The sequence below is a fragment of the Felis catus genome, chromosome B4, assembly GCF_018350175.1.
Source record: "Felis catus isolate Fca126 chromosome B4, F.catus_Fca126_mat1.0, whole genome shotgun sequence".
Classification (NCBI taxonomy): Eukaryota; Metazoa; Chordata; class Mammalia; order Carnivora; family Felidae; genus Felis; species Felis catus.
The window spans coordinates 13,548,095-13,567,643 of NC_058374.1; the positions used below are offsets into that span (position 1 = coordinate 13,548,095).

The 19,549-nt window shown below is 42.1% G+C and overlaps 1 protein-coding gene and 1 long non-coding RNA gene across 6 annotated transcripts in view; one reads left to right on the plus strand and one right to left on the minus strand.

Moving 5' to 3' along the window:
• The window catches only part of FRMD4A (FERM domain containing 4A), a 659,116-nt gene that overhangs the window by 514,246 nt on the left and 125,321 nt on the right, over positions 1–19,549 (minus strand). The gene's annotated exons all lie outside the window — the stretch shown is intronic.
• Positions 4,769–14,567, plus strand: LOC109501331. Its single transcript, XR_002159307.3, has 3 exons — positions 4,769–5,017; positions 12,487–12,619; positions 13,802–14,567. It is a non-coding gene; the product is annotated as an uncharacterized LOC109501331 (long non-coding RNA).

Here is a 19,549-nt window from a genome sequence, read left to right on the forward strand (position 1 = left end):
CCAGTGGTTTTTGCTTTCTGGTAATTTGGTAACTGTAGTATTTAATCACTAACAAGGTTACGGTGACTCAGACCAGCTATTTTGGGTCACCGAAACCTCAACTAGGGTGTGATGAAAAGAACACGTCCACTCTCAAGCTAGTCGTGTATCCCCGGTTTTGAGCATGCTGCGCGCTGAGCACTGGGGCAGGTACCGAGACGCTGTGGTTGGAGACACTGTCGTCATGGCGTTCTGTAGAGAACGCAGACAAGCCACACGCAAGGAAGGGCTGCGACAGGTCGAGTGCAGGGCAGCACAAGGGCACAGAGGCACCCGTCCGAGTCTTAGGGGAGGAGAAGTCAGTCTTAGGGGAGGAGAAGTCAGCGCAGGCTTCCTGGAGGAAGTGACCTTTAGGCTAAGACCTGAAGGAAAAGAGGAGTGTGCCAGGCAGAAGCGGGCTGGAGGCAGAGGGGGGATGGGATTGGTCAGGTGGAAGGAGCAGCAGCCTGAGGGGGTGGAAGTTACTTAGCGAGCAGGACTCTTGTACCTTTCTTCCCTGTTTCTCCCATCCATCCTCCCCACCTCCTAAAAATTAATAACTAACACTTGTTTCATTCCCTTTGGTTTTCTGTGCACGTTCCTACGTACGTATCCAGCTTTGCGCCTACAACATCCCAGAGGGTATACACACCCATCTTTATGACCATAGCTCCTTTTTCACAAATGAGGACCCGAGGACCGGAGAACTTAAGAGGCTTGCTCACATCCACACAGCAGGTGGGAAAAAGAGCCTTAAACCCAGAAGTTCTTTTTTTTAAAATTTTTTTAATGTTTATTTATTTTTGAGAGACAGAGTGAGCAGGGGAGGGGCAGAGAGAGAGGGAGACACAGAATCCCAAGCAGGCTCCAGGCTCTGAGCTGTCAGCGCAGAGCCCAGTGTGGGGCTTGAACTCACGAACCATGAGATCATGACATGAGCCGATGTCGGACGCCCAACCGACCGAGCCACCCAGGTGCCCCTCAAACCTGGAAGTTCCAACCCTACATCCCATGTGCATCCCATATGAGTGATGATGGAGAGCCCAGCCAGGGGGAGGTGCCTGGATCTGGGGGCTCAGCCTTCCCTGATCCTCCACTGGCCCTTGTTGGCCTTCCACACAGAGTTCTGTGATGGGATTTCAGGGGTGGGGTAGGGTGGGTGGGTGAAGATCTTTCCCATTCTGCGCGAACCCAGGAAAAGGAATGGACTGTATGGAAGCCAAAAGGGCCCTGAGCAGTGTTCCAGTGCATCCTGCATTTGGACAGGCCCGCAGTTAGGGGACAGCAAATCCAAGAGGACCCAGGCCACTTGGTTCCACGGAAGACAAACCCATTTAACAACCACAGCAAAAACCAGTCTTCCTTTTGCCCAGTTGAATTTTGAATTCTAATAAATTTTTTTCATTTTCCTCAAATTTACAAAATGAGCAGCTTTGAATGTTAAACTGGCACCTTCCTAAGGATATGACTTTTGTCCTTCCTGGTTACAAAAGCTCTTTGGTGAGGGGCACCTGGGTGGCTCAGTCAGTTTAGTGTCCAGCTTCGGCTCAGGTCATGATCTCGTGGTCCATGGGTTTGAGTCCCACATTGGGCTCTGTGCTGACAGCTCAGAGCCTGGAGCCTGCTTGGGATTCTGTGTCTCCCTCTCTCTCTGCCCCCCCCCCCCGTTTGCACTCTATCTCTCAAAAATATTTATTTTTAATGAATAAATTAAGTTAAAAACAATTTTTTAAAGCTTTCTGTTGGTGTGAGAGCTTCTTTTGCTATAGGACTACAAAGCTTTCTTAGCTTGGGTTTTCCCTGAATACAAGGTATGAGCAACTTATATGAGAGGAAATCTTAAGAATTAGCAGTGAGAGGGCAGGCAAGTGAAACGGAAGGAAAGTAAAAAGCAAAAAACAAACAAACAAAAAACCCAAACAACAACCAAAAAACAAAAGCAGCAAAACAAACCAACAAAAAAAACCCCAATGTTTATGATTAAGCTGATTACCACTATGGAAAGAACAGCTCAGGCTCATGGGGGACCCTCTGAGGAGCCTAGTAGAGTGTCTCCCAAAACTGTCCTCTTAGAGACCAGAACCTGGGGCATCTATCCACTGACTCCCACCTCCATTCCTTGAGGGTGGCCTCCAAGGGTGTTACTTTTCCTACTTCAAGGTCAGGTCAAGGTCAGGAGGCTTCTGGGGGAAATCCTACAGGTTGAAACAGAGAGAAAACAAAGTTTTGTGCTTAAGGTGAGTTTATGGGCATATGTAGGCACTGTCCCCACAGCTGCACTGAAGGCCGATGAGACACAGGGATATGGGCACAAGCATTGCCCCAGTAAGTCAAGACTCTAGGATGTGGGATTTGAGGGCAGAAGACACGCATGAGGCCCTGTGCCTTATAGTTTTTAGGTTGACCCATGTAATCAGGGACAAGTCACAGATTTTGAGGATCAATTTCTCTCTGGAGAAAAAGAGGAAGGAAAGAGTCCCAGCCCTCTGTGTGACAGAGGGCTGTTGCTGGGATCAAAAAGGATACCGTGTTGGGCAAATGCTATTCATTATGTTGACCACTGCCGGTCCCTTCTGGGAATCCATTATCTGCTCTGGGTCTGTGAGCATCGGACACCATGAGGTTCTGCTAAGGTTACTGGTGAGGGTCCCTCTGAGCTTCTCCTAGCAGTGGGGCAGATGTGGCCTTGGTTTCATCTGCTTTAGGAGCATTCATTCCGTTCTCCGGCCGTGTCGTTCCAGCATCCTGGGGTAGGTCTGTGCCGTGGACACCTGCCTTTCAGCCGAGTGTCTTTAATGGGACAGGAGAGCAGGAATCACCACTCCCCGCATGCAAATAACACTCAATTCTTCCTTCTAGAGTTCTGCCTTAAGATCTTCTTTCCCAGGAATTTACAGCAGAAAATAAGGCTGTCATCTATTGCAAATTTGCCATGTGTCAGGCATTGTACTGAAGGCCTTACATACCTTGTGCCATCTAATCGTGTTTGTATATCGTATGCATGTAATGCATAACTATTATCCTAAATTTATGGGAGAAAAGAGTGCTCATCTAAATTTAAACACTTGCCCAGGGTGCCCGGGTGGCTCAGTTGGTTAAGCGTCCGACTTGGGCTCAGGTCATGATCTCACGATTTGTCAGGCTCTGTGCTAACCACTCAGAGCCTGGAGCCCGCTTGGAATTCTGTGCCTCCCTCCCTCCTGCCCCTGCCCCACTCACACTCTGTATCTCTCTCTCTCTCAAAAATGAATAAGCTTCAAAAAAAATTTTTACATACATACATACATACATACATACATACATACAACTTGCCCAAAGTGGTTCAGCAACAAGAAGGAGAGACAGTAAATGAATTCAGGTTTGATCCCAGAGCCAGAGCCGGAGGCTTGAAACACTATGTGACAGTCTGTCCCAAAGTCAGATCATCACCCACTTTATTTCTTCCATGGGGAAATAACATACTCTCACCCATCACTTTGCCAAAGGACCTTTTATATATCTATAGCTTTTCCCCTCTTCTTTTCTGAGCAAAATGTACGTTTTTTTTGTTCACTGATTTATTTCTACTCTTCCCTCCTGGTGACCTATAAAAATGTCTTCAAAAATGCGATTCTAACACTGAGAACACAGGAAGGCAGGTACAACATTTCACCCTGAAGCTACTGTCATTTTAATTATCTGGCACATTCATAGAAAAATCTCCAGGAGGTGCTTTTTTTTCTTTTCGTTGGTGGTCACATAGCTGGATCATTTAAGAGTTGAAGCCTCGAGAGCAGGGATGCTATTTGGTAGTGGAACACTACAGGCATTAATAAATTTATGCACCACCTTAATGTGCTATCATTAAAAATGGCTTTTTAATTGGAAAAAAAGAAAAGAAAAAGTCTCGTTGAGAATTGTTCCTTTAAAGCCGATAAAAGTAGGGTGGGTGGGGCCAGGCAGGCTTCTATTGGTCTGCAGTGTAACTACTCCAACCACATGAATCCCAGCCCAAGCTGTGATTGCACAGACTGGCCACAGGGATAGAGAATAGAAAAAAAAAGATGATGTTCCAAGCAGTCGCTCAACTCAAAGAGTGGCGTGCTTTCCTGGAAACACCCGCTCGGGCTCTGACTGGGTCGAGCTCATCCGTTCCATGAACAGTGGTGCTGTGCTAGAATGCATGTGATACCTTCACACGAGGAACTAGTCTGGAGTAGGGGCCCTTTGCGCCTCAGAAAGTGAGTTACATCATGAGATATTTGATGATCTATAAATCAAATCATGTCATGATTTAGAGAAGGCTCCAAATATATCCTTACTTGGGCTGTCCATTGATAATATAGGGTAGGTGTTGATTTTTACCAGAGTTACAATCCTAATACGGACAGAGCAACAATATCGTCATGATTTCTTGCCCACTCCCCCTCCCCATCCCTTCCAAGCCTCCCCTAGCAGAGGCAGGATGGTCACACAGTAAATCTAATACTGTCATACAACTGATGCCGTGTTGGCAGTCACAGTCAGAAACCACACAGGATGAGATATCAGTCGCACGACAACTATGTCTGATTTCTCAGACCTTTTCCAGATGCTTTCCGTTCCCAGTGTGTGTATGATATTTCTATCATGTGGCACAGTCAGTGTGTGTCAGGCCTTTCCCTAAACAAGACTGCTGGTGTATGATGATAAATAGTGCCATGATCAGCAGTGATTCCCTCCCCTCCACATGCTGGCAAAGGTCTCCTAGCAACTGTTGTTAGGGGCAACACCAGCGTGTTTAGTTTAATGCCGGGCAACAGGACAGCTTTGGTCTCCTGAGGGAGGTTCAAGTTTATGCCCTGGAGATTAGAACCCCATCATAAATCCATACCAGTTATAACCTTCCTCGTGCTTGCATAAGACTTAACCATTATTACTAAATTTGCCGATTTAACAAGATCAAAATGGTCATTCTGAGCATATCACACCTTCCACATAGGCAATGGAAAAAAGGTTCGTATCTGATTCTTACAACCAGGTAACAGCTTGGCCTCATTCCCTTTCCTGCTTAATATTCACAATGTTGACTTCACAGTGGTGTCCAAACTGTGAAGCCTGGTATAAAAATAAAAGGTAAAAAAAGAAGAAAAAAGTCCTTTATTAAGCCCCCACTGGGATGCTTTTTTCTCTTAATGCATTTCAAAATGGAAAAAAAAAAAAAAGGAACAACTCTGCATTCAGATGCATGTCTGTGTTTGTGGATTACACCACCCCCTACTGATTGATCCTCCTAATGGCTCAGCATTTTGCAAATGAAGCAGTTACCCCAGTTTCATTGGCTATTAATTCAGTCTACATAGATTTCTGCTGGTTTAATTAGCACAGAATATCTCCCACCAAAAGATGTGCTTTCAAAGTATATGATAAAAGAGCCCTAAAAAAGAGCCTATATTAAAAGCAGCCTATAATAAAACGGCCAGATAATATAAACGTTAATTCCATGTCACCATATTTATAAAATAGGCAGTCCCCATTCAGAGAAAAAAAGAATATATCAAACAAAACTCTCCTTTGACCTGAGCTCTTTGTACTGAACAACTCCATAGCGACTCAGTTGGAACTATCTGAACCTGTCATTCGAAAGAACTACTAGGCTTTTTGCTACTGTCAGCGGTTTTAGGATAACCTTTAGATTTAGGCGAGGCTGATTATTCAACGATAATTAAGATTCCTACTTAGCATAAGAGAGATTGCAATTATGAGTTTGTTTTTAAGTCTCGGTTTTTAAAAAGTCTTCCATTCCCAAGAGTGGAAATACAAAAAAATTGCAATGGTTTGAAGGACCCTATCAGTTCAGATACTTACATTCAGAGTTTATATGATTTACATTAAAATTACTTTATTCCTCAGCAGTGATCGTAATCGCCTTCTACAGAGTACTGGAGGGGATTTGTTTCTCCTTTCAAAAAAAAAAAATCAATGGAGAATTAAACAGGGGTGGTATGAGGAACAGAAATTGCAAAAATAAAATAAAATCACAGAGCTACTGCCACTTGTAGGTGCATCTCTGCCCGTTTCCATGGGAAGATGGCTTCCTGAGGACTCCGGGAGCACCCATGTAGGATTCTGGCTGACTTAGGAAGCAAGGCCATATTTGGAAAGTCTTTGGCTCCCTAAGCTTGCTTCAACACCACACTGCTTGTCTTGGAATGCTAGTAAGCACACAGGTAGGAGGGGGCTGCTACATGCCAAGACAATGCTGGTGGAGAAGAGCCTGACTCTAGAAGGGACGATCAGAAAGAAGCCTGGAGAACTTGTTGCTTTATCTGTTCTCTTATTCCTTAAGGCATCTGTACCTCTCCTCACAGGCTAAACACAGAATCTTAGGAAATTAAAACCCCCTCAGGTTTGGGGACCTGAGAGATGTGGAGAAAACCGCCACCATTTCAAAAGCGAAAGGGACAGAGAATACTGAGAAAACGGGGGAGGAACTCCACTGGTGATATTTATTATCATTCGGAGTCATGGGGAGCGGACCGGGTGGAGGAGACCATCTGTAGATTTCACTATACTGCCCAAGCGTTTTTATTCCAGTATAACAGCATGTAGTCAGACACATCTAGTACACCTAAGAATCAGACACTAACCAAACATCAAATACATTCCCCAGATTAATTTTACTCCCACAAATCTCTAAGGGGCTGCATTTCTATATTAGCTTTTGCAAATATTTATTACATGTCCTTGCTAAGGATGTTGGAGAAATTCAGTGATAGATAGCCCACAGGTACAGGTAGTATATTAACGGTAATAAAAAAATGACAAAAGTCCAATAAAGATGTACAAAGGATAACTTGCATGTTCACGTGTCCTTCTTAAGGATTTACACCTAAGCCTCTAGCCCATGACCTCTGAACAAAATTACCAACTAAAACAAGGATAAAGAGGCAATAAATGCCAAATTAAGTCGTGATAGACGGGATGCAAGAGGGGACCCTGTCCTTTGTACGATAATGTGAGAAAAGCAACTCATGTTCCCAAGCCCTTCATGGAGAGGCCAGCCAGGGAGCAAAGAGTAAAAGGGACATTGTCGGTGGGAAGGTGAAGTGGCACGCAATATTGCAAACAATACTTCACCTCCTCAAAAAATTAAAAATAGAAAGACCATAGGCTCCAGCAATTCTCCTTAAGGATATATACACCCAAAAGAATCGAAAGCAAGGACCCGAGCAGATATTTGTACACCTGGGCTTCAACTACATGAAGTTCCAAGCACAATTCTCTCTGGTTCACCATGCCAGCTCTCGGGGGAACTTGTCATAGGGGGTCCTGGTCCATAAGGGCTTTATGTCATCCCAATCTTCGTTGTTTTATTAGTACGAGAAAAGCCCCATCCCAGTAATGCCTTCCCAGGGTCACAGATTAGCAACTCTGACTGGAGGCAGAAGGAGGGCTTTACTTTCTTAGACTATCTTTGGGAGCGAACTTTCTGGCTCCTACAGAGACTGTGTCTTTTGCACCTTCTTTTGGGACATTCTTATGTCTGTGGCTAAGCTGTAAAAGGCTTATTGGACTGAGTTGCTATTGAGATTAATATGTTACTCATCAATGGCCAGATGATGGATCCTTTGAATTGGCTATACTTAAAAGAAAAAAAATATCAGTCCCATCCTAAACAATTGTCCTATTGGTACCTATGGAAACACCAAGTTAAAAAGTGGACACAAAGGAATATAATGGCCAGCCTTAGGGATTCCCTTAACAAAATGAAAGGACGGAAATCAGACTTATAACAAAAAATTAAAATCCAATATAAACTCCTCTTCTCAAAATCTGGCCCCATCTGTCTGTTTCAACTTCCCTTTCCCTGTGAGATTTACACAGAACACTCCAGCCTAATCTCCAGTGTCACAGTATACAGTGTGCTCATGTAAATGTTGTAAGTCGGGAAGTGAATTTAGCAGAAACACCCCAGATAGGGGGTAGGGCTCATTTTGCTGCTCCGTGTAACTCTCCCAACTTTCCAGGGCCCTATAATCAGGCTCGGGCAGCTTCAGGCCTTCTTATACAATGTCCCCGGCAGATGTATCTTACTTAGATTCCCCACTGCAAAGAACTCAGGCCTCCTGGACAGCAGCACATCTTATAAATTATGAAGTCTTTTTACTTCCACTTTCAGAAGATCCTACCGAAGTTAGGAGTTAAAAGGATTAGTGGCCATTCACAACCCCACTCAGAGGGACCTAGATTGGCTATCAAGGGGTATTGTTCCCATCCATGAGTATATGGTAGTTATCAGGTAAGCCAGCCAGCCCCCTTGAAAAAACCCTGTTTTCTCACAGAGAAAACAGAGGGCCATAATCTCTCCCAGGCCCTCATACAAATGACCAGGAAATATCTCTAAGCTGGAGGCTCATGTTCAGGGGCAAACAGAAGCCATGGCAGAGGTTCCCCTCTAAGCTGAACTGGCCCAAGGTTGGAATGTATATTCAAACAGAAGACTTCTGTTAAACACTTTACACATACTTTAAAGACATACGCATTAGGGTGCCTGGGTAGCTCAGTCTGTTAGGTGTCCGACTTTGGCCCAGGTCCTGATCTCATGGTCTATGGGTTTGAGCCCTGGGTCGGGCTCTGCTTCAGATCCTCTGCCTCGCTCTCTCTGCCCCCTCCTCTGTCATGCTCTTGCTGTCTCTCTCAAAAATAAATAAACTTAAAAAAAAGACATAATGCATTAAATCCCACAGTTCTAGAACACACACACACACACACACACACACACACACACACACACACACAAATCTTTTGATTTCCATACTTGTTGGAAATCTTCCTGGGATACAGAAGCAAATTAAAGGAAGTGTAGTTGGATGGGCCGGTCAGCCTTTGGATATCATTCGGGCTACAACTCAATTTTGGGGTGAGGGGGACGGGAAATAACCAATTTCTACAAAACCAGAAATGTGACTCTAGAGGCAATTCGCATCTCGTCTATCCTCACCAGTCCCCTTAACTTCACGTATGCATCTGAACATGCTTGTTGATACTGGGATATTAAAAACAGAATTGTCCTGAAGCTAAGAAAAAAGCTAACATTTAAATCACTCTAGACCTCTGATAAAAGGAAAATAGTCCCTTTATAAAAACATCTTGGAGAAAACTTGGATACCTTCTCTGTGCCTTTTTAATGTAGATTTTCAAACTCCCCTTTTCTAGGACCAAGGAGCCATTCTTTGAAATACAAACTTTGGAGGGGCTCCTGGGTAGCTCAGTTGGTTAAGCATCTGACTTCGGCTTAGGTCATGATTTCATGGTTCACGTGTTTGAACCCTGCATTGAGCTCTGTGCTGACAGCTCAGAGCCTGGAGCCTGCTTTGGACTCTGTGTCTCCCTCTCTCTCTCTGGCCCTCCCCCACCTGTATTCTGTCTCTTTCTCTCCCAAAAATAAGTAGAACATTAAAAAACAAATATTGAAATGCAAACTTTGGAGACATTATTTCCTTCAGGGGGAAAAGCAAGGAGGGAGGGTAGTATTTGGAAATGGGGCTTCGGCCATCTCAACAGGTAAACTTAACTTATTCCAACTGCCAAGATAAAATTTGGATATGACTATTCTCTTGTAAACTGGTGAGTTTTGTGTTGTTGCGTCTGACTCATGGCTAAAATGTTAAGGCAGTGGCTATGGGGGTCTCGGTTTGCCAAAATTAATTTGTAAAAGGGCTCTATTTAATTGGCTTAAAAACAAATAAGTACTTATATAAGAATTGGATATTCCAAAATTTCCAGAAATATAAACCCAAATGTTTTTCAAATCCACACAATCTGGGATAATCTTTGGTAAATAAAAGCTGGTGGAAGTTTGTTAGTTTAATTAAAATAGGTATGCCTTCAGCGTTATCAACACTGATTATAATTCAGATACATAAGCACCTGGGTTTGCTAATCAACTTCATGTTACCTCTCTTATGGATCCGTCAGCAAAATGGGATGATGGCTGACTTTGTCTCGTGTCTCATGAAGCTTCATGGGTAATCGAAACATAACTGTTCCAAGCACATGATTTAGATGTAAGTGGGACAAGAATTTTTAGGTAAACTTTTTTAGCAAATTATGTTTTTATGAAATGTGTACTTAAAATAGTTTCTCAAATCTTTTTGGTAACTTGAAACCTTAAAGTTTTGCTAAGTTAAATAAAGTGATAGAAAATTTGATGAAGGAGGTGGAATATGTGTGATATTCCTTGGACACTCCTGGCCACCCAAGAACAAAGGAAAGGGGTTTAAGTGCTTGCCACGGTAATACGGGAAACTAAGGCAAATGAAACATTAAATTCCCTTACTGCCTACAGCCCACGGGCAAATCCTTGAGACCGGCAGAGTGACCTCCCTCTAGGAGCTCAGCGGCCTGGATGATGACACTTGTCTAGGGGCAAAAGGGAATCTTGGCCTAACATTATCCTCACCCCCCAGGATCCTGTAAGTCTACTTTAACATATAAAAATTCCTTTGGAGACTTCCTTTATCTCAACTCCCCCAAGATATATGCTGGCAATCATGCCCCAAGCTTATGGGCCCCTGATGTACATGTGAAGGGTCTCATGACTGAGGTTTTACTAAACAGTAATAAATGACATTTTCCTAACAGCAGCTAGCCCCTCAAGGTCCTGGAAACCTTGCTTCCAAAATTCCTTAGAAATTTACTCTATCCCTAACCCCCTCCCAACCTGAAGATATATAAACAGTTACCCGTCATGACCCCAGTGAAGCTCTTTCTGCCCATGGGAGTCCTGTCCCAGTGCTTTAATAAAAACACCTTTTTGCACCAAAGACATCTTCAAGACTTCTTTCTTGGCTGTCAGCTCCGAATCCCCTCACCATCACCCCCAAACCCCATCAAAATTCATTGAATATCTAGATCATTTCCAAATAAGACACTGAAACATTAATTACTGAACATAGCCTTATGGATTTGGGCCTTCTTATTGCAGAAAACTAAAGATAAATTTGGGTCTATTCGTAAGCATGTCTTGCGCCACATTAAAGGATGGAGCTATGAAGAAACGTGTTTCCAGAAATTATGAGATATATTCATAAACCTTCAATCTACAGAATTGTGGTGTAACAGTTCTAAGGGATAAGTATTCCAATTGATATATGTGATTAGAGCTACCAAAAATAGTAAGGGAAAGAATTGTGTATGTAAAGGGGATAGAAGTATGTTTGTAGACAAAGAAAAGATATGAAATAAGGAAACGTATTTTTGTTAAGAGAAAAGAAAGCACATGTGTTCTAAAGTAAAATTTGTTATTTCAAAATGGGAAAGGCGGAAATAAAGGAAAAAATCAAATAAGTTGGGAAAAAAGAGCATCTTACCCTGTGTGGTCAAGTTGGCTAAAACTGAGTGTATTACAAGGGTTATAAAATTAAGCTTTAAAATCAGTAGCGTACTTACATAAAACTATAATAATTTTCTTTCACCTGCAAAAAGAACAAAGTTTCCTTGTACCACTGGTCTGCCCTTGATAATAATATATTATAAAATATTTTTCTTTACTTCTTAAGTAATCTGTCTAGAAAACAAAACTTTTGTGTTTTACCAAAGTAATTTCCTGGGCTTCATGTTGACATCATCTGATCTTTGATTATTTAAAAGAACTGAGACTTCTCGATATTAAAAGGGCTAGATTTTACTTATGACTATGTAACCTTTTGTATTTGCCTTTGAAATATTTTATTGCCACTTTGATTAAATAGATAACTGAGGATTGTCTCATAATCATCTGTGATCCTTATTTAGCCAAGTATCCAAGCCTTTTGACATTCGACAAACATCCCCAAATCAAATTCTAAATGAAGTCTGTTTGACCTGGAACTAACTTTGAGATTTGCCAGATGGGTCCCTAGAACACTGCAAAATATTTGTTCTTTCTCCTTCTAACAATACAATAATTGGACTTATTTGATATGTTAAATCATGTGGCAAGCAATGTCAAATAAATGATGATAAACATTCTTAGGTTATATTGTATGGGTAAGCGTTATTAATAAAAGTGTTCCAGAAATTGTATAAAGTGCCTAGAAACCTGATATGTCCTGGAATGTTATCCCTTGTAATTCTAGTTACTATCTTGAAATGTTGTACATTACAGAAATAACCAAATTTCCTTGTCAGCCATATTATAATGAATTCTCATCAGATCTTTAATCATGGCCATTGTTAAGTCTTTTAGCATTTAGTTGTTGCTTTACTCTGATGTTTTTGCAAAAGTCTTTGATCTTTAGTGAGACTCAAAGAAAGAATTCCAAGTACAGGTTTCTGATCACTTTAAGATCATACCATTGAACTCTGTAAAAACTTATGAAGCCAATGAAACAACTGGATTCATCAATCTGTTAACGAAAGATCAACAAGAATTAATTAAATGGGACCAAATGAACTATGATGATTATAGTTTTTATGACTTTTTGTTTAAAACATTGCTGGTTCTTTAATGTTTTGTTTTTCCAGATGTAAAGAAGACTTTTCTCTTTTTTTCTGAAGCTAATTATGACTGACAGCCATTTGTTAAAGTGTACTTATGTGAACAGAGATGAAATAATTTTTCTCCCTACCTGATCCCTACAGAATTTGGAAACTCTTAGTGAGTGTGTAATCTTATTTCAATATATTTATTTGCATAAGGTCAGGAAGAATCTGTTCTCCTTGTAACAAGACAGAACTGGAAACATTGGTTAAACTGCCACTGATATAATATGACCGGTATATCTGACAATAATGTACATAAAATCAGATATGCCAGACAACTTTAAGGAACTAAGACGGACTTTTTAGAGCCAATAAAGCCTCTTAGAAAAAATAAATCCTAGTATTTGCTTATAGGATTCCTATCAGCCTAACCAGGCGAATAAGGTGAGTAAGAATGGTGACTTCCTGGCAGGTGCAAGAACCTCAGGATATTGTGGGTCTCGGAAAAAAGAGGAATTCACCAAAATCTATAGGTGTTGCAGGGAAAGTCTGCAACTTTCCCTGGCTTGGCTTCCTAGACTCCAGAGACTTTTTAAGTTCATTTGTTAACTTTGAGGGGAGGGGGCAGAGAGAGAGAGAGAGAGAGAGAGGGAGAGAGAGAGAGAGAGAGGGAGGGAGAGAGAGAGAGAGAGGGGGAGAGAGAGAGAGAGAGAGAGAGGGAGAGAGAGAGAGGGGGAGAGAGAGAGAGAGAGAGAGAGAGAGAGAGAGAGAGAGAGAGAGAGAGAGAGAGAACCTCTCTCCATGCTGCCAGCACAGAGCTCAATGCGGGACTTCATCTCACAAACCGTGAGATCACGACCTGAGCCGAAATCAAGAGTCAGACGTTTAACCAACTAAGCCACCCAGGCGCCCCTCAAGAGACTTTTAAAAGTTCAATTTGTGATTCCTTCTGAAAAGTTCCAGCAAAGCAGATTTAAAAGAGCCTATATGATCAATCACTATTCTTGCTGCAATCACTATTCTATTATTCTAGAAATAATCCGGCCAAATTTACAGAAACTAGGCTTACTTTGTAAACATATTAGTTTTAATTCTGCTGTCCCTGGTAGGAATGAGGGTGATTATAGAGAGAAAAAAATGTTTCAGCAGCAACTACAATACCCACGTATGGATATTAGATTCAAGTTCTCTTAATTGTGTTTGAGGTTTTACTGTTTACCTATAGACTGGACTGGATCCTCAGTTCTCTTGGTTTCCTCACCTAGCTACAAATCTCCAAACTAACATTTCCAATTTGATTAGGAATCCTTTGACTTGGAATCACTGACAACTAAAACTACTTTTTTTTTTCCTGAAGCCCCATAAACTGAAGCTAGATGACATGATACAAACCTCAAAGAAAATGTGAAGCCACAATCAGTCGAGCCAATCTTCTGCACACCTGCTCCTGGATGGGCCACTCATGAACTTTACTGGTGTACCCAAAAATATCACCAGGGACGTTCAAACTGCAAACCAGGAAAATCCGTCAGATTGCCACTGCCTGACCCCACGCCATCTAAAGATGCCTCGAGCCTGACATCTAGAAATCTCCACCGGCAGCTCCTGGGACTCAAAACTTTGTTTTTCTTTTGTTCCTATAGAAACGTCTCTTATTAATTACTTGTTCGCTTGCACAATATAGGCCTAACTTTGGGAGTCCTGCTGCATCACCGCTTCTTGAAATGAGACACTGCTTCCTGAAATGGGACTGCAGGGGAGAAGAATTTTCGCCCTAGAAACGTGCGTCTTCGGCATGAGGATTACTGTGAGCTGAAGGCGATCAAACCCCAGCAGATTCAGGAAAGGCTCTTTTCCTGTCCCTCACATGTCTAAATTTACATTAGAAAGTGTCCTGTACCGGGAAGAAAGTTACTAGCAGAGATAGCTTTACCTAAGAACCGTGTCTGCATAACATATCCTCTGGCTTCCTGTGAATGGCCTTCCTCCTCTTTATATCCCCAGACCCCTATCTGTTTCCTTGGCTAAGAGTGTTATATGAGCCTCAATCACCTATTTGCCCTTTGGCTCTCGTATTTTTACTGGGCTCCCATAGGTATAAAAACGTATTTTTCTACTGTTAATCTGTCTTATGTCAATTTGATTATTAGACTAGCCAAAGAACCTAGAATGGAAGAAGGGAAAAATTCTCCTTCCCTACAAGATGGATGGTGGTGATGGTTGCACAGCAGTGTGAATGTAATTAATGTGACTGAACTAATTACTTAAAAATGGTTATGATGGTAAATTTCATGTTTTGAGCACTTTACCACAGTTTTTTTTTTTTAAATGGGGGAAGGGGAAAAGTTGGTACTGAGACTGCAATCTAAGTATAATCAGGTCAGTGACAAAAGTAGCGTCAAACATCAATCTCAAGTAAAATCTCAAATAAAAAAATGACCATCTCTGAACTTCACCTCCATTCCTGCGACACACAAACACTGACAAAATTCCATGCACGCATAAAGTGAGAAGTATGGGTAGACATACTATATGAGGTGTAAATATTTGCAGTTATAAACCGTTAAAAGGGAAAGTAAACTGTTACTGTGATTTAGCCTAGGCTATTTTTGCTATAAAACAAAACAAATAAACAACCTGACGCTGAACTGAGCACCTTACACACATAATCTCTAATCCTACAATGACCCTGCAAGGAGATATTATGCCTCCATTTTTCAGGTGAAGCAGTTAAGGCTAAAACACCACAGACTTATGATTCTCTTTCACTGTAATATAATGTTCCTTTAATATTCATGCCTCATTTGACCAATAAGAACCATTATGAGTCATTTTCTGGAACCCCTCAGTGGCTCTAATGTTCTTTCTCCTTAAGATTAAAGAAACAAGGGACGCCTGAGTGGCTCAGTCGGTGCTGACAGCTCAGAGCCTGGAGCCTCCTTCGGATTCTGTGCCTCCCTCTCTGTCTGCCTCTCTCCCGCTCACACTCTGTCTCTGTCTCTGTCTCTCTCTCAGGAAAAAAAAAAAAGATTAAAGAAACGATTTCTCTGCCTCACTTTATTAACAGCTAAATAAATACTATCTTTCCAGAAGAACAGTCTTTGGTACGCAGAGACCTTCCTAGCTCGTATACCCTTTTACAGGATCTTGCACAAAAGGTTCAGCATCCTAGTACCCAAGGTGTAACATGAGGGCGATGATAACCCCTGTGCTCATTCTCGTGACAAGTTTGTCAAAGACGACGCACAAGAGCTTAGGTTGTGTCCTGAGGAGGAAGTTAAGTCATGAGCCTTTCTTAGGTTCATAGGGTCAGGAGTAGTGGTGCTGGAGGAGGGTGGGGGGCTGAGGTATGGAGGCTGATCAGCCCAGGGACAACACCTTGGGCACTGGAGTCAGAAAGCTCTCTTGGGTCCCCACATGAAACATCATTTTCATGAGTTTTAAAAAAAAATTACTTTTGGAAACAGGCAACAGTACATGGTGAAACCTTACCCTAAACCAAATGATAAAAGTAAGTCAAGTTTGCCTCCTGGTCTCCCCTCCCCCACCCCCCTCTATGGGTGCTCGTGCAGAGTTGGCATCTGCTATCTGACCCCCCCCCCGCCCATAACGTGAGCTGGTGTTAAATGAGCATGTGCTATGGGCCAGGCAGACGGCCGAGCACCTCATCAAGGTCACGTTTGTATTCTCACGCAACGTTACGAGTTAGATAACCAATTAAGACTGCCCAGATGTAAGGAGACCCATCTTACCCAACGAAAAGACCCTCTAAATACCACTTGTTATCCAGTTAACTACATAAACTCTTAGGACAGGAGCTAAAATAAATATGACTTATAAAATTTAATTTATTAATTCAGTCACGCATACCTATTTAAAATCACATCCTATTTGAATTATACATTACTGTAGAAATATTGCTTTTTTCTGGTCTTACGAATCATTACATAATTTATTCACCAACGTGTTCTTTTTCTCTACAGCCACACTTGGAGTCCTTCAGTTCATCTTTCTCCCGACTGGTCACTTTCATTTCCATCTCAGTTGTATGAGATGTAGCACACTGTCACTGGAAATTTTATCCCAAGCCACGAATACCCATTAATATAACATTAGGACAGTTGTTCCAGTTATTCAAACCATAGGTGTCTATTCACAAGCTCTGCAATGTAGTCATTCACCTCCGTGCCTTTTACAGGAATCCTCAGAAGGTTTGCTTACAATGGATCCAATATTTGCATTCAGGAGGTCATTTTCCCAGAAACGATTGCTAAATCTGTGTTCGATTCACTTGCCTCCTTTCTGGTTCTTGATTCTGTCGTGAAGCTTCTGTAAGCATCCTAAACCAGCACTGATTGAACTCATGTCAGGCCAATGTATTTTCTTTAGACAACACTGTGCTTTTTTCAGTTAAAGTAACAAGACAGTATCCCAAAATGTGAGACACTCTGTAAGGATTACAATATGTGGATATGCTTTCTTTTCTTTTTCTTTTTTTTAATGTTTATTTATTTTTGAGAGAGAGAAGGACAGAGCGTGAGCAGGGGAAGGGCAGAGAGAGGGAGGGAGACACAGAATCTGAAGCAGGCTCTAGGCTCTGAGCTGTCAGCACAGAGCCCGATGCTGAACTCAAACTCATAAACCGGGAGATCATAACCTGAGCTGAATTCGGACGCCCAACCAACTAAGACACCCAGGCACCCCAGATATGCTTTCTTTTCTAAGGGGTGATTTTGGTAAAAGCCCCTGTACCTTTGGTCCATTTTATATAACATCGTTAATCCCATTTTACAGATCATGAAACAGGTTCGGAAGTGAAAGTAACTTTGCTAAGATCAAAGACTTAGTGTCTGAATAACATGTAGCTGGGACTGCAGGCTAGGGGGCCATCTGTTGAACCACCAACTGCACTGCCCATGGTCTCCCCAGTATGGCCCCTGACCTCCTGTCCACTTTCTGCAGCTAATTCCCCTTCCAGAAATTCCCAGCGGCTTTCAGAATCCATGCCAATTCTCACTTCTTCCTCTGACCCCATCATTTCACTTACAGAAAATAATCAGAAAGATTCACAATGATTCAGCCTGAGGAAATTGTGATAGCATTACTTTTAAGGGAAAAAAACTTAGAAACACACTGAACACCCACAATGAGCAATGTGTCTAACTAGATGCTCACAGTGAAATGCTAAGCAGCCTTGTTTACTGTTCATGAAATAGTGGAAAAAATAAGGAGTTGTATAATAGGATTCTAGTTTCATCTTTTTAAACAGTATATATACATCAAAGAGGACTGAAAGGAAGAACAACATGTTAACTTGGTTAATTAGTGGGTGATGGAATCAAATGAGATGGCTATTTTATTTCTTTTTTTTTTTTTCATGGCTATTTTATTTCTATTTTTCTGTTTTATACCCTCTCCTCCAAAACATTATGCCTCCTCCAAAAGAAGAAGTCCAACTGTGAGAATTAGGCAGCAAAGAGAGAGGAAATGTGTCCACATGGAATGACAAGAGAAAAACCCGGGTGAAAATGGTGTCTTAGTTCATAAACTGTTGCCTACACCACTTTCACAAAGGTGTTGCCCTGCTGAAGGATTTTCCAATTAAGGGGAAAAGATTAAGGTTGTAATCCTGGGAAGTTATCAAGTCCAAAATCTGTTTGGTCTATTACAACTGCACAGGTATAAAAGCCTGTCTTACAGAATCAACTAAGTGTACAAATGACTTGGCCATATGTCAGACCCTCGGCCATGGCCAAAAATCAAGCGAGCTCTCCTAGAGAATTAGCCAGTGCTCTTTTAACTCAGCCCCTGGCTCAGGCATGTACTAGGTGGGAAGTAACAGATTTAGCAAAAATGGCACATTCTGTAGCCTTGGGGAGTCCACTAATCCAGCAAAAGACATGTTGATAAAGACATGGACACAGTGAGCAGAACAGGAACGAGCACTCTTTGGGGAAGGCCCAAAAGTCACAGCCGGTCACTTGCTGGTATCTGGGAGTAATGTCCAGTACCTGGAGAGCTAATGGAGTAATGACTGAAAAAGGTAACAGGGGTCCAATTTGTATTCATTGCCAGGTAGAAACAAGACTGTCTTTTAGAAAGTTACCATTCTACACCCCTGCCACATGATTTCTGGCTATGTTTAAAAACTGGCCTCTTTCAAGAGATCATAATGCCCAACGAGAACAAACAACAACAGCAAAAACAACAAGTACACAACTCATATGTAAACTCTGTGGTGGGCAGCATCTAAGATGGCCCTGAATGATTCTCAGCTCTTGGTACTTACTCCCTAGGATAATTCCCTCTCTGTAAGAGTGGGGTGGACTTACTGATTTATTTCTAATAAATAGGATCCAGAGGAAGTGATGGCACATCACAACTGAGATTCAATTCTAAGATTGTGACTTCTATCTTAAGCATCTTCTCTCTCTGTCTCTGTCTCTGTCTCTCTCTCTCTCTCTCTCTCTCTCTTTCTCTCTCTCTTTCCTTACTCTGGGGAAATCCAACTGTCATGTCACAAGGAAAATCCGTTGAGACCATGTGGTGAGGGATCCAGGCCTGCCAAAACCAAGTGAGGGAGCTTGAAAGCAAACATCCCCCCAGTCGAGCCTTCAGATGAGAGCACAGCCCCAGTCAACAGCTACAGTCTCTTGAGAGATCCTGAACCACAGGCATCCAGGTGAGCTTCTCCCAGACCTTCTAACCAACAGATACTGAGAGATATTAAGTGTCTGGTGTTTTAAGCCATTCAATTCTGGGGTAATGCGTTACATGGATTAGTTATCTACCTAACTAATACAGACTCCAAATAGAACTTCCAAAAAGAGCTTCCAGGTGGTATTAATGAGCTTTGAAATATGATTCACTGAGTTCTTATGTGGACTCTGGATCCATATTCCTGGGAGTTCATACCCCAGTTCCACCATTTACTGGCATGTAACTATAGGCAGATTATTATTTTTTTTTATTTTTTTTTAACGTTTATTTATTTTTGGGACAGAGAGAGAGCATGAACGGGGGAGGGGCAGAGAGAGAGGGAGACACAGAATCGGAAACAGGCTCCAGGCTCTGAGCCATCAGCCCAGAGCCTGACACGGGGCTC